Source organism: Oryzias melastigma, linkage group LG6 (genome assembly GCF_002922805.2).
Source record: "Oryzias melastigma strain HK-1 linkage group LG6, ASM292280v2, whole genome shotgun sequence".
Lineage (NCBI taxonomy): Eukaryota > Metazoa > Chordata > Actinopteri > Beloniformes > Adrianichthyidae > Oryzias > Oryzias melastigma.
In genome coordinates this window covers 12,947,276-12,956,034 of record NC_050517.1, presented here as the reverse complement: position 1 = coordinate 12,956,034, position 8,759 = coordinate 12,947,276, and the positions used below count along the sequence as shown (strand labels likewise).

Here is an 8,759-nt window from a genome sequence, read left to right as displayed (position 1 = left end):
TACCAAAACAATGACTCATCGAGCTGTAAGGATTCAAAGACATTCATTTCATGTCCATTCATTACAGGTATTTTATCTGATTAGGAACAATTTTCAGCTTCATTTCTCATGCTTTTCTTCTGACCGTAGCTATTTAATATTATGCTTGGAAATCCAGCTCCAATTCAAATCGTGATTTTGGGTGTTTTTAACCTGTTTTTGTAGCATTTTTTCTCACACATGTAAAGAATTTTAAAATTAAAAATGTTTTTCTGAGTTTACAAATCTTTGTAAATCAGTAGCAGATGAAAAAATACAATTGAAAAAAGCTTTTAGCTTTGAGATAGGTGCTACAATCATCAGGCCACAAGCTCCCTGCTCCAACGCTGGGTTCACACCGTAAGTGAAAGCACCACAAAGCGGCGTGGAACTGAGGCTGCTTCCATTCGCCGCCATTGTTAACTTATGGTGTAGTTCACACCAGACGCAAAGCGCCACGGTCCTCCGCAGCTGGCTCGCGCAGTGAAGCGGTCTGGTCTATTTTTTGCGTGAGCCGTGAGAGATCCGCGTCAATCCTGGCAGAAAGTTATGCCAAGACACACGAGAAAATTCAGTCAATTTTCAAAATATAATACATTTTTCACAATAAAATACCGTAATTGACAAATGCAGTTATATTTTTGTGTATGAACAGACTATAGAGATGAAAATACAGTATATTCTCCCCTTATTCGTGTACACCGAATATGCAAATACGGAGACCCACCCCTGTGGCTGAAGAATGTCCGATACGATTCATACTCATCAATAATGCTTTGTAAAAAACGTATTAAAGAACATTGGAGTATTGCTTAGCATAAAGAGTTTTTTTAATCCAGAAAAATAGACTGGAAAACTTTTAAGAGGACTGTCACTCTGATTCTATGCCTTAAAAAAAGCTCATCCTTCATCAGTTAAGTACAGGAGGACATCTCTATCCAGAATTTACCGGTTCCATCCTTACTAAATACCTGCACTGGATGATAATTCCTCAGCGATTATAAGGACATTTTTGAGCTGCTTCTGAGTCAGCAGATGCCATTTCTCCATGCTGGCTAGCTGTGAGTGTGTGTGTGTGCGTATCGGACAGGCTGGCGTGCTCTTCAACTCCGCTCTCCTCTTGAGGAATTATAATTAAAAGACCAAAATTCTTTTCCAACAGACCAAAAGATGATTGAAAAGTTTCAAACAAATGCTGCCAGATGTTGATTAAGACTGATCTGGTCTGTTGATAAATACTAATAGATAAACTGAAAGTTGCAAGAATTTGTGGATATAGATGCTGGATCCACAGCGAGACATACACACCACGTCCACATGCAGGTTCTACTACGGAAAAATAAAACCAACCCACAATTCTGGGGATGCATTATATCGCTGCTGTGCATGCTTCCTCCTGGCTGAACATCATACAGGTCAATCACCACACAGCCTGCTGTAGGCATCCCTGTCAGCTCATCTTCCCTTTGACAGAAACCGGCCCTTATCAGAGCTTCCCGGCTCTCAGCACATGAGGACATTTGTGTTAGAGCAACAAACACCAGCTGAAACGGCACAGAACCCACTGCGCTCCGTGGGAGCATCTCTTGCTTGCTCGGTCAGCAGCGTTAAGACGATTTGGCCATATGCTCATTCTCTTCGTCTCGCCACTTCAGAGAAATCTCGTCTCACTTAGTATGTTGTGTGACCGTAGATATCTGTCACCTAGACTGTTGTGTTTGTGTCAGTCTGTGGGCCACGAGGCGTTCTGACACTTCATCAGCCTAATTAAAAAAGCTGTCAGGAAGTCATCTTACTCACCTCTTGTCGCGAGGCTTGTGACCTCATTGATCTGTTGCTCAATATGCATACTGGCCCAGTTTTCATCCCACTCGGGGGACTCACTTAAGCTTTCTGGCTGCCATGTTACATCAGGAACCAACAGAGCATACAGGAAATACAGAATATAATGTCCCAGGATGTCCCGTCTTCACACTTCTGGGGTTTTTGTGTGTATTCAAAATGTTGCTTAGCTGAATTATTAATTTTTTTAAATATTGATGCTCAACCCTTGAAAACATGTAGTAACATGTTAGCTTTTAACTGTGTTTCTTATCATCTTTTTACATTAGATGTACCAATTTGATTTTTTTTATACAACCATTTAATACATATGTTTTCTTGTGTGTTTTATTTTATCACCTACAAAATGATCCATTTCCATTTTAATTAATTAAATATTCTTTTTATTCATATAGCAGTTATGAAAGCTAAACGCTAGCAGTTAGTATACTGCTTGTACCTGTTTGTAACATATGGTTCACTATTACAGCTGCTGCGTATGCATCAACAGCTGCTATTTTAGTTAATATGTTTGTCTGACAACTAATACAAACTTGCACAGTAAACATACAAAATAATTGCTATATTTACTATATATATATGCAAAGGCACACACACACTCCCACACACATCTATATATATATATAGTTGTAATTTAAACAAAAATATACTCTGTATAATGAAAAAATATAATAAAAAATAACGTATGACCTAAATTATGGACAAATATAAAACATAGATAAATATTGGGTTTTATTTGGCATCAACCCAAAAGTGCTCTCCCCTCCGGAGCTGTGTGGTCATGCAAAATGCACTTTAGGCCTGAGTAACAGGATTAATGGCTTAGTCAGGTATATTGAGCCAAAAGTCTGACTTTACAGTCATATAAAGGTGACACTCTGGCTCGGTCGCCATAGAAACCTATGCTGAACACATGACTGGCTCTGGAAGCAGCACACTGGATGTTGAGAGTTTTAGATGAAATCATCTGTCAAAAGCTGTATCCTTTGACACGGATCTGTGCTCATGAGATCCCAGTTAGCCAAGTCAAATGGAGCGTTTTATTGCTGGAGACAGAAGCACGGGTTCAGTGTTCTTTATGGAACTTGTTGAACTGTGCATTAAGTCAATTGAACGCTACGTGTAATGTTTGATACAGAACAAGCTTTATGTTAAACCATATTTGAACAAATACAACTTTAGCATAAGACTTAAACCTGTTTGAAATAGGGAACTTCTTGACCACGTTGGCTCCTTGATGTGTCAAAAACAAAAAAAAGAAGAAGCTGTTTTTGGTGTTTTTAACATCTTTTTCATGATGTTCAAGATACTTTATTATGGATGGAGGACATAAATAAAGAAAAATAGTATTAAAACTGTGTTTATAAATATTTATTTATTCAGTTTTGAATCAGGACAGACAATGAATCCAGTTTCAAAAGAGCTCTCAACTCATCATATATGGACGTATGGTTCAGGCCCCCTCCCTGTCACTTTTTGACATTTTGGGTGTTCCCAACTTGTTATTTTTTGACGTCCTGCCTGCTCCCATTAAATAACAGGTCCCCAACCCTCAGGACATGGCATCAGACATGTTAACAGACACGGAACCGGGTTGAAGTGCAAGGACTGGTCTACGTCCTGAGGGTTGGGGACCCCTGTTTAGCATCTGTTGCCCGATACCAATCCATTCTTGGACCATTTATGGTTGAGAACAGCGAGCACATCAAAAATTACAAGTTGGGGTAACCCAAAATGTCAAAAAATGGGGGGGTCTCTGAACCACTCGTCCATATATGTTGAGTTGGGATTGAGAATGTGTAGAATTTATAACTGTAAAAATACACTAGACGGGCCACAAGCTCCAACATTTCATCAACGAGGTTGGGAAGAGGATTGGTCCACATCAACAGTCCCACCCTCAACTGAAAGGTGAATTTCTAAAGAAGAACCAATGCAGAACCAATGTACTAGAAAACAACACAGTTTTTTAAATTGTGACCAAAAACAACATAATCATATCAAAAAGACCACTTGGTACATTTTCACAATAGATCAAAGGATGATGGGAGTGGATCTTAACAGACATTAAAACTTTACGAAATGTACATTTTTGTCCTTGTTTGTGCCTAAAACTTCATAATTGACTAAAGTTGGGCTTATATTCAAGTACATTCTGTGACCTAAACATAATAAATTTGACGTGTTTTCAAGTATTTGATGATTCTTTATTATAATTTCACTACTGGGTGAGCAAAATTTGGTTGAAAACCATCAAAAACTCTGGTCTTGGGCCAATTTCAGAGCAAATGTGACAAAAATATATCAAAATGATTCACAACTTGAACTAAATAGAGTTTCTATAGAATATTCATGACATTAACACAACAATATAAATATAATATATAAAATGAAAGTGACTTCATACATATGTTTCAGAATTGGAATGTGTGCAGCTTCTGTCCATCCATCTTCGGAATAGCTTTGGGATGACGGGGAACCTGTCTCACCTTCTGTTGGGCGAAGGCGAGGTACACCCTGGAGATGTCGCCAGTCTGTCACAGGGTTGTGTAGCTTTGGAAAATGAATGTGCAGTGTGTGCATATGTGTTGTGCTTTCAATAAAGGGATAAAATCAATCAATTCAAAGTGTTTCAGACACAAAATAAACCAGTAGCTGGAATGTCTGCTGAATCTGAAAGTTAAAAAACAAACTGGGTAAAATTCACCCCTAAGAGAATTTGAGTTTTAACAGGAAGTGTTTTTCCCTCTGGAGAGAACCGAGTCTCGATACTTTAAAAGCCACTGACCCTATGGCTTCTGCCAGGAAGGAATGCACGCACAGCAGACAGACGGAGAGATAAACAGGAGTCGAACAGAGGATCACCCTCCTGTGCTTCTGCTGCTGCTCCCTCTCTCACTCCTCTTACTCGCCCACTTAGTATCATTTCATCTCTCTTCCTTCCTTCCTTCCTCTCCCCCCACTTTCTCTCTTTTTCTCTCTTGCGCGCCTCTCGCACATACACTTACAGCCGGTGTGCTCTGACGGATGGGGATACACTGCCAAGGAGGACTAAAGGGTGAGAAGAGTGTGTTTCTTCTCTTCGCCGGTGTGCTTTTCCTTCTCCTGCGCCTGGCTTCCCTCACGAGCTGGTAATTTTAAACCCCGGCCCCGAGGATGAGAGGGATCTTATTGTGACGAAGACACAACAAAGGGAAGAGGGGAACCAAGAAGCAACAGGGTGGGAAATTCTGCTCGCGTGAGAAAAAGCACATCTTTTTCTGTTTCGGCTGGATCGTGCAAGGTTGGTGAGGAAAGCTGCTTTTCATTAAAATAAACTATTGCCGCTGCTATTCTCTGTACTTTTAGTTTGACATTTTCACCTTTTGATAAAAGTTTTGCTTAAATTTAGCCAAAGAGCTTTGCTTCATAAGACTAAGAACTCATACATGTCTAGATTATTTGGTTTATTTTTCACTCTAAAGTTTCCCTTTCACAATAAAACCCCTCAAAGACGACTGTAATCTCTCTCGTAGGAAGGTATAAGACAGTAGGAAAATGAGAGGACAGCTCGCTCTTATTGCCGCCCATCAGCTGTCACTTTACACAGGAGGCAATTAAGCGGGATTGGCAGCCGATGCTGCTGGTAACTTAGAAACAGGCGTGTGGGAGACTCATGGTGGCGTATGATGGGATTCAGGGGAGGGGGGAGAGAAGAGAAACAGAGGAAGGAGGAAATTCCCTTTGTTCATTCACACAAAAGCCCATTTCTCTGTGGAAATCCTGTTCTCGCCCGCGTCTGTGTGGAAAACTGGCCCGAGGGCAGCGCTTGTGAGCTTTCATGATTTTCGCACGGTGGTGAGCATCGTTCAAGTGTGTGCAGTCAGAGAAGTGTCTGTGTGCGGCTGCGTGTGTTTACTCGCACAAACTGTACGGGTTCGTTGAGTCTCTCCGGTGCGAGCTTTCACCTTTAATTTCAACCAGTTGAGAAATGATTTACGCCACGAGGTCGTCAAACAATAAACTGAAAATAGAACCATCATGACCGGCTTACAAAGACTTTCATTTATTGATGAGACACAAATTAAATGCATGTTTGCAATGAAAAAATTAAAAATTAACGCTTTGTTCAAGCTTTGTTTATTTGTAACTGATTTTATAGCCGTGAGACCAACAAAGCTGCTCACTGCTTATCACAAAGCCTTCTGACAGACATTTTTTCAGCTCGACTAAGATAAGGTGAAGGGGATGTAGAGGTTGACAAAACAACAAACTTTAATAATAAAATGTACAAATAAATATATTCATATGTGGAGCATCTAAAGGTGAAAAGTATCTGTAACCTGTAGCTGATAAAAAAAGAACAAACATTATCTTTTTACAGACCTCCTCCCATCATCTTTTCATCTATTTTAAGTGCTACTAGTGGATTTTCTTTTATGATAATTAAACACTTTTTATCCAAAATAATTAAAAAAAGCGTCATGTCTCAAACAAAGTGGCAGAAGTTCATTAGAAATTTTCCTCTAAGTTGTAGGTGGAACTGTAAGTAAGCCTGCCCCCTTTTCCCATCATCATTTTAGTTACATGCTCTCACACTAGCTCCTCCTCACAAACCCAACCAACCAGTGCAACCTAAATGCAGAGCAATATTGGAACTATCCTGCCATACAGTTTGGGTCCAGATTCCAACTCAGACGAGGAAAACAAATACGTACATGGGAGGGGTGTAAGAAAATATCAATTTAGTGAAATAACTGCGATAATTTATTTGGCGATACTTGTGTCGATTTATGATACTGCCAAGGCGATATTCAATTATTAATCCAAAGTAAACATGTAGTTCAGTCTTACTTTTGTTTCCCACTTAAATGTTTCTGCACAACAGCAGGAGTTCGTAAGAAATTTGCGTCTAAGTTGTGGGTGGAACTCTTGGTGTGAAGTAAGCCTGCCCCCTTTTCCCATCATCATTTTATTTACATGCTCTCCCACTAGCTCCTCCTCACAAACCCAACCAACCAGTGCAACCTAAATGCAGAGCAAAATTAGAACCATCCACCCATAAAGTTTGGATCCAGATTCCAACTCTTTGCAAAACAAAGATGTACATGGTAAAGGTGTAAGAAAATATCGATTTAGTGAAATATCGTGATACTTTCTTTGGCGATACTTGTATCGATTTAAGGCAATATTTAAGTATTATTTAAAAGCGAACTTGTAGTTCAGTCTTACTTATGTTTTCCACTTAAATTACCAAAAGAAAAGCTCCATGAATTTGCTTGGGTAAAAGCAACTTGTTTTATTGAGATACAATTGCAGTGTTTAATATTCTGATCATTAAATAACATGTATTTGACAATTTTACTTTTGTGAAAAAAATTATTAATATTCAGATGATTCCTAAGGCATAACTTAAAAAACAGTGACATGTTGTCTGGTACTATTTTGGTATATATAGGGATACTTATTATATCAAGACACTCCTAGTACATTGATCTATTTTTCTGCAAGTAGATTCATCAGGGATCTTTTAGCACCTTCGTTACTGCTACAGGGTTTTTCTGATGCCCTTTTTTTGTCTGCTCCTAATTCACAAGGATTTCAATAAAGAAAATATTTAAAATATAATTTGTATCTCAATTTTCTTCATAGCGAGAGAGAGAAAAGCCACAGGAACCTGTGAAAAAACACCACTTTCATTGGAGTGGTTCTCTAAATATTTGCTGTTGAGCGGAAGAGCAGTTTGAATCAAAACAGAGCTTTGAGGTTCGTGTTCGACAGTATAAACAGGTGGAAGCGTGCTGGGGCAGTATTTCTGAACAGAGCGAGTGTTGACACAAAACGAGAGAAATTGCATAAACCTGCAGTTTATTCATGTCCGTGACAGGAAAGTTGGGTCTACCTTCAGCACAAAGTGTTTATACAGACACCCTTAAAATGAACTAAGAAAAGGGGGCTTCATAAAAGAGCTCCTCTGGCGTTAGGTCCGCAGCATCAGTCACTTCCATAGCAGTGTGTGAGTGTAAGTGAGGTCAGTGAAAGCTTCTTCTTCTTCAGTAATCAGTCCATAAAGCTGCTTCCTGTGTTGTTTTGAAATGAACACACAGCTTTACACCAACAGAAACTTTTATTTGTGTTGGTGAATTTTAAAACTGCACATATGCATGCTTAACAACAAGATAACACATGGAGCCAGCCTATAGTAATCACACACCCACATGAGAGATGGAGGAGGCGTCGTGACCAGTTGCTCGGCAGAAAGCCCCGGAGGTAAAGGATAAAAAACTGAGGAGAATTTCAAATTCTGAACAAATGATCAAACTGGTGGTAAAACTGCAGAATAGCCAGAGGCATGAGACACAAGCAGTCTTTTTACAGACTTTTTTTTCTTGATCTTCAACATTAATATAAAGAAGGCAGGGTTAAAATGATGATATAGAGCTCTAGCCATCACAGGCACATCTAATGTAATTGTAGCCCTAGATCAAGGCTCTTATGATGTCATGGTGAATTTAAATGTGTTTCTTATTATCTTTTTAAGATGACAATTATTAATAACACAGAAATGTTTAGTTACATTTGAGCTATTTTAAAAGCCTTTTTTTTTGTGTTGACATAGTTCCTGCAGAGCAATAGTGGTTCATTTTAAATTCATTTCTGACTTGCGGGCGGGAACGCTGACCCCATCCCCCTTCCTGTTGCTGAGAGCTTTTTGTTCACACTCTCTCCCCCTAGCTTACAGCCCCTCACAACCTACCATTACCAGTGTGACAAAAAAATGACGATAATATGGGAAGGCACAATCCAGCCGTACCGTTGATACTTATTTATGGCGTTATAAGGAGCAGCTGTTGTAGAAAAGACTGAAATAGTGCTGTTTTTGTATATTCATTTTAAATTTTAGAGAACAACGATGGGCT

At 39.3% G+C, this 8,759-nt stretch overlaps 1 protein-coding gene across 4 annotated transcripts in view; it reads left to right on the top strand.

Moving 5' to 3' along the window:
- Window positions 1-4,697: 4,697 nt before the first annotated feature.
- Window positions 4,698-8,759, top strand: part of shisal1b (shisa like 1b) — a 54,548-nt gene continuing 50,486 nt past the window's right edge. The window contains exon 1 of one of the 4 annotated variants that reach the window (XM_024282563.2): window positions 4,698-4,918. The gene's annotated coding sequence lies outside the window, so the exon portion shown is untranslated. Of the gene's footprint in view, window positions 5,148-8,759 lie in introns of all 4 variants that reach the window. The other 3 variants (XM_024282561.2, XM_024282562.2, XM_024282565.2) reach the window with 3 other exon arrangements.